Consider the following 6,748-nt stretch of genomic DNA (forward strand, 5'->3'; position numbering starts at 1 on the left):
AAAAAGTTGAAAGAGTTTACATGTCATTATCAAGGTGCTCCTCTAGACTGAGCAAAAAATTTCCTTTTCCTTGATTCCCTTGTTTTCTTCCCCAATTTCTCACTATTTTTCTCAATCTGAAGTTGAAGGTGTCTGTAAAATTCAGCTTCATCTTCTTCATTGATATCCAGCATCTCCTGCATTTCCTTGAGAGTTTTATTACTTGAAATTTTAAGTTGGTCTTCAAGTTTAAAAAATCTTTTGTCATACTTCTCATCTCTAAACTCCATGATCCAGTCGGGTTTCATATGCAATCTATTCCCAGTGTTTGGAATAGTTAAAACCCTTGGTAGTGCACTGGGATCTCTCCAGCTTTGTCTGATTTGACTAATCTTTTTGAATATTTCTGACTTAGCAACTTTTATGAATCCAAAGTCCTTCTTCATTGCAGAAAATAATTTGACCAAGAAATTGTAGTTTTCATTGAGAATCCTGTAGATTGGCCATGTTATCTCATTACCACCCTTGTATCTAAAGACCAATATTTCTGAAAGCCTGTAATTAGCATCAATTTCTCTCACTTCATCTAGTTCTTCCAGTTGAATATCAAAAAATTCTTTAATGTCACAGATGTAGAGTTGATCATCTTTGTTGACAATAGGCTCGGGTTTTGAGATGGATTTGGTTGGAGGCAAGGTTGGCTTGTTCTTTTTTCTTTGAGTTCTATTCTTGATTAGCACTGGTATATTTAGATCAAGAATTGACAAACTATCGCAATCTATAGGTTCATCCTTTGGCACTATAGGTTCACCATGAAAGTTGACCTCAAAATTGACCTTAATTTCAGCTATTTCCATGGTGGATACAGTTGGTTGACTTGTAAGCATAGAATGAAATGGTTAACTTTCCTTTTCTAAAATATTTCTTGGCCTCTTTGCTTTCACCTTGACCTTTTTTCCTGTTGCCCACTCAGGTTTCTCTTTTTCTTATCAACCATTTTCTGTTCAGATGTTGAAACAGGCTTCTCAATTTTTTTTAGCCTGCTTTTTCTTTGGCTTTGGTAGAGGTTTGATTCTCATGTCTTCCTCTTTCTTTGATTTTATAGACTAAGGATGCCCACTCATACACAGATTATTTGTTCATGTCTGTAGATTCTTGCCATTCTGTTCCTAAAAACTACCTTATTTGTCTTGTAGCTAGCAATTATTTTGCCCGGAAGTTTCTTCTCATCAGGCCTGGGAGGTGAATAATCCATCAACATTGGGTGTTTGTTTAAAAACCTAAAAGATGATGGTTTTGGCTTGAGCACCACAACAGGCTTGAGTTCATCTTCAAGTGATGTCCCTCCCTTGTCACCCTTTTCCAGTTTCAATTCTTCCACAGTAAGAGGATTTTGAGATGGCTCTTGTTGAAGGTAGGGTAGGCTTCTTCTTCTTTCTTGATGTTCTATTCTTGGTTGGTAAGGGGATATTCAAATCAGGAATTGGAAAACTCACCCAATCTATAGGTTCTTTTTTGGGCACTACTGGTTCACCATGATAGTTTACCTCATGATATACCTTGATTTCAACCGATTCCTCTTTGGGCACAGCTGATTGAGTAGAAGGAACAAAATGTCTTATTTTTCTCCCCTGAAATTCTACTTGACCACCTACCATGTCTCATCTTTATTCTTTTGCCTGTTTTCCACTCAGGCTTCTCTTCCTTTTTATCAACCAATTTCTTTTCAGTTTCAGTAGTAGGCTTCTTAATATTCTTTTGAGCTTTCTTAGTAGATTGCTTTTTCTTTGGCTTTGGCCGTGACTTTAGTCTCAAGTCTTCTTCTTTCTTTGCTTCTCGAAACTTGAAATGTCCACTCATTATACAGATCAATTTTTCATGTCTGTAAATTCTTGATATCTTCTTTCTCAATGTTGAATCTTTAATTGTCTTGTAGCTATCAATTGATTTGCCCATGAGTTTTTGCTCATCAGGCCCGAGAGGTGAGTAATCTAGCTCCATTGGATGTTTGCTTATAAATATAAAATTTGAAGGTTTTGAAGGTTTAGGCTTGAGTGCCACAATAGGCTTTAGAACATTTTCAAGTTATGTTTCTCCATTTTCACCCTTTCCCAGCTTCAATTCATCTAATGTAAGAGACTTTCAGCTGTGTGATATGTTTCACAGATTCTGATGGTTTTGTATTTGAACCAAATACTTGGGCTATTTTTTGATCTATCTTCTTTTATTGTTCTTTAAGTTTCATTTCAGCTGCATCTAGATTGATCAAGTCTATGTCGTCCAACTCTCCCCTTACCGGTGGCTTTGGTAAATTAATAGAGGGAACTATTACCTTAGTGACTTGTACATGCACATCCTTCCCCCCTTTTGTTATCATCAAGAAAAAATGTAGAGGTTGAAGATTGTGCAGCCATCAGTTGTTGGAGTAACTGAGTTTGTGTGTCTTGACCTTAAAGTATCTTGGCCAAGAAAGCTTCAACATAAATCATTCTTTTATCCAAAGCCTCAACTTTCCTAGATAGGTCTCCTTCTTTCCTTAGCTTCAGTTGTATCTCTCTCATGGTTGTTTCAGGAAGCTTCTCATCCATATTGTTGTACATGTCCTTTTTGACTTCATCAATAGATTATTTTAAAACATCCAAATCTAGAGCTGTTTGAGTTGTTGAATTTTATGAAGTTGTAGAGACTCTAGGTGGGATTGAAAAAGAGACCTTGTACTAGCATTTGAAGTAGCTGATAAATCTGTTTGTATCTGTTTAATGAGCTCTATAAGAGTGGAGTTAAAATGATGAGAGCTAAACTCCTTGCTGAGCATCCAATCAGGCATATCAGTTGTAGAACTCGGGCCCACATCTCCCCCTATGTCCATACAGGTATCTTCACCAGACTCTTCATCAAAATCATCAACATCATCTTCAATGTCAAATTCATCATCAACTATAGGAGGCATGGTAGAGATTTCATCTTTGGCCCTTTGCATTGATTCAATTATGTGTACTAAATTTAATGTCCTTTCTGCCTCCTCATTGTCTTGAATAGCCAAGGTTTGATAGACTGTTACATGATGAGTAAATGTCTCAGCATCCAAGGAAATGGAGTCTATTACAACTTTTTAATGTTGCTGATATAGCTTTTTTTTACAGCTTCATTGACATTCATTGACTCATGTGCAATGGTTGCCACCTTTATATCTCCTGTACCTGCTTTTCTCTCATTTTCTCTCTTTTCTTGCATCAGGGGCTACCCCTGGCTCACTATCCTCACACCCTCACCTTCACCTTCTAAGGTGGAACTCCTCTCTCTTTCTTTTGCCACACTTAAAGAAATAATATGCATAATTAAGCTCTCATCCTCTCCTTTTGTCTGGGAGCAGAATCAGGAATTGATATATAAATCATGTTTACATCCAGAGAGATAGTTGGAGAGTTGTGTGTTTGAGATGTTTCGATTGTTAGAGAGTGGGGCTTTTACTCCACATTTATTGGAGCAACATCAACCTTACTTTGAGAAGGTGCAGATACCATGTCCGTGACTTTGGTTTGCACTGTTTGTGCACCCTGTGATTCCCCCATTATATTAGATCTTTTCTTCCTAATGTAGGTTTGAGATAAGTCTTTAGTCTCCCTACTCGTTTTGGCATGTGCTCCTGCTTGGGAGCCTATTTCAATAGTTACACCCTTTTGGGAGGATGTAACTAGGGATGTGCTTATACCCTTTTGTAGCACTACAGTCTTTTGAGAGACTGTAGTGTGGCTGGCTTGGGGTACACTAACCTCACTCTTTTTATCCCCGGGGCTTCTTCGATGTTCACCCCTTCCCTCACATGTCTCACCACCTTGAACACTCCCCTCAGGCGCCTTAGTTGTTTTTACAAATAGTGTCTTTTGAGAGACACTGGAGGTTTTTTTCCTTGACTTGGATTTTAAGACTTTTGGATTAGTGGCTTGGGTAGGAATCTGTTTGGTCACTGTCACAGATTCCATTGCCATTGTAGAAAGCAAAGAAATTGAAAGTTGGGAAGAGATAGAGATAGAGGTTCTTACCTGACTTACCTGAGGTGCCTCAAAGATAGGAAGATAATTGAGAGGCACCTCACTGTTGAGATTGTTCCCATTGAGGTCTGAAAGCACCCTCTTCTCTTGAACCCAACAATCTAGTTTGTTGGATGGGTTTTCATTTTGTAGGTCCTTAGAAACATGGTTAGCCAACATCATAAAAAATCTAACATAATACACATTCTTAGGCCTCTTTTGAACATACCCTAGCTTATACCCTATCTCTAGCATGATACATTTTCTAAAATTATAATACCTGTCATACATGAGCATATACGATATGTTGATTAAAGGAGAATTAACAGCATCAAAATTACTTATTTTACTAGAATACACTTTGATAAAGGCATCACACAAATAGCTCTGTTCTTTCCTAAGTCCTTTTCTCTTAATGCTTCCTAGACTAGCAGTGTCTAAAGCATAACCCATGCACTTAAGCATATTAACAACATCAGTGTGTGGATTATTTGTGTTATTTTCTGGCAATTTAAAGCATGCTTGAATCTCATCACAGTTGATACATTAGTTATTACCTTTGAGAGTGAATGAAATAGTCATGTCCTTAGAGTTGAAGACAGCAGTAGTTCATATATCCTCAACAACTTCACAATAGATGACTGGTGACTCGAGCATATAATACTTGAGTTTACAGTTGCTTATGAAATCCATCATTCTGTGATAGTCCTCATGAGCAACGCTCTTGTCTAGCAGAGCCACGAAGTTGTTATTCTCATATATGAACTTATATTGGAACATAATCTTTACAACTGGTGCCATTTTTGCTGAGTTTGAAGTTACAGAGAAAAAGAGGGTTTTGGAAAGAAGGGGAATAAAATTTGCATTGAACAGTTAAAGAGAGATAAAAGTGAGATATGAAAGTGAGTTAGCTTTTATATTTTCTCAAATTAAGGCACACAAATGATTAAAATAAAAATAAATATCCAATGTTTTATGCCAAAAATAACCGTTTAAAAATAAAGTAAACTGTAAAAATCCTGAAACTGTCCATCAACGTATACATACACGACTTTAAACATATTTCAACGGATGATGTTTTAGAATTAACGGTCATGATTGATACAAATCAACGGATGTCAAATGTACCATTATCCGTTAAAGGACAATGTATCCAGATATATATTTGACTTTCAACGGATAAGAAATATCTATCGAAAGAGTAATTTTGGCTTAGCCCAAATTTCACTTTTCCATGACTTGATCAAAAAAATCAAATTTATTTCTGGCTGCATTACAAGTTGCATAGACATCAATAATTGTAAATTAAGAGTAGTTTAGCATACCTAACTCACTTACCAACCTAGTAAATATTTGTTCATCAAGTGGCTTGGTAAAGATGTCTGTAATTTGCTGCTCACTTGAAATAAAATGAAGTTCCACAACACCATTCATACCATGTTCCCTTATGAAGTGATACTTGATGTCAATGTGCTTTGTCCTTAAGTGATGCACAAGATTTTCAGTAATGGCAATGACACTTGTGTTGTCACATAAGATTGGAATTTTGTCTCTATGTAGATCATAATCCAACAATTGATTTTTCATCAATAGAATTTGTGCATAACAGCTGCCAGCAGCAATGTATTCAGCCTCAGCTGTAGAAGTAGAAACTAAGTTTTGTTTCTTACTAAACCAGGACACTAGCTTATTTCCAAGAAATTGACATGTCCCTGTTGTACTTTTTCTGTCAATCTTGCAACCTGTATAATCTGCATCTGGATAGCCAATTAGATCAAAACTAGAATCTCTAGGGTACCAAATGCCAAGGTTTGGTGTCCTTTTGAGATATCTGAAAATCCTCTTAATAACTACTAAGTGAGATTCCCTAGAATTAGCTTGGAATCTAGCTCAAAGACATGTAGCAAACATAATATCAGGCCTACTAGATGTCAAATATAAAAGTGAGCCAACCATACCTCTATAACTTGAAATGTCAACATACTTTTCAGTTGTGTTCAACTCAAGTTTAGTGTCAGTGGTTATGGGAGTTTTTGCAGAGGAGCAATCCACTAAATCAAACTTTTTTAAAATATCATACATATATTTAGTTTGACTAATGAATATTCCATCACTAACTTGCTTAACTTCTAAACCAAGAAAATAAGTTAGTTCTCCCATCATGTTCATTTCATATTTGTTTTGCATCAATTTGGCAAACTTTTTACAAAGTTTATCATTTGTAGAGCCAAATATTATATCATCCACATAGATTTGAACAAGTATAGTAGAACCATTTACATTTCTAAAGAAAAGAATTTTGTCAACAGTACCTCTTGTGAAGTGATTTTCTAAAAGAAACTTTGACAAGGTATAATACCAGGCTATATGTGCTTGCTTCAATCCATAAAGTGTTTTCAATAGATAGTATACATAGTCTGGAAAATTGGGGTCTTGAAAACTTGGAGGTTGGCTAACATATACTTTCTCCTCCAATTTTCCATTCAGAAATGCACTTTTTATATCCATAGGCATAGGCTAAAAAGATTCTAATAATTTCAAGTCTTGCAACTGGAGCAAATGTCTCATCAAAATCTATTCCCTCTTGGTGAGAGTATCCTTGTACAACTAATCTAGCTTTGTTCCTTATGAATATGCCATTTTCATCCATCTTGTTTCTGAATAGTCACTTAGTATTAATAGAATTCTTGTTTTTAGGTTTAGTTACCAGCTTTCATACTTTGTTTTTTTCAAATTGG

Source organism: Apium graveolens, chromosome 6, assembly GCF_009905375.1.
Source record: "Apium graveolens cultivar Ventura chromosome 6, ASM990537v1, whole genome shotgun sequence".
In the NCBI taxonomy this organism is placed as follows: domain Eukaryota; kingdom Viridiplantae; phylum Streptophyta; class Magnoliopsida; order Apiales; family Apiaceae; genus Apium; species Apium graveolens.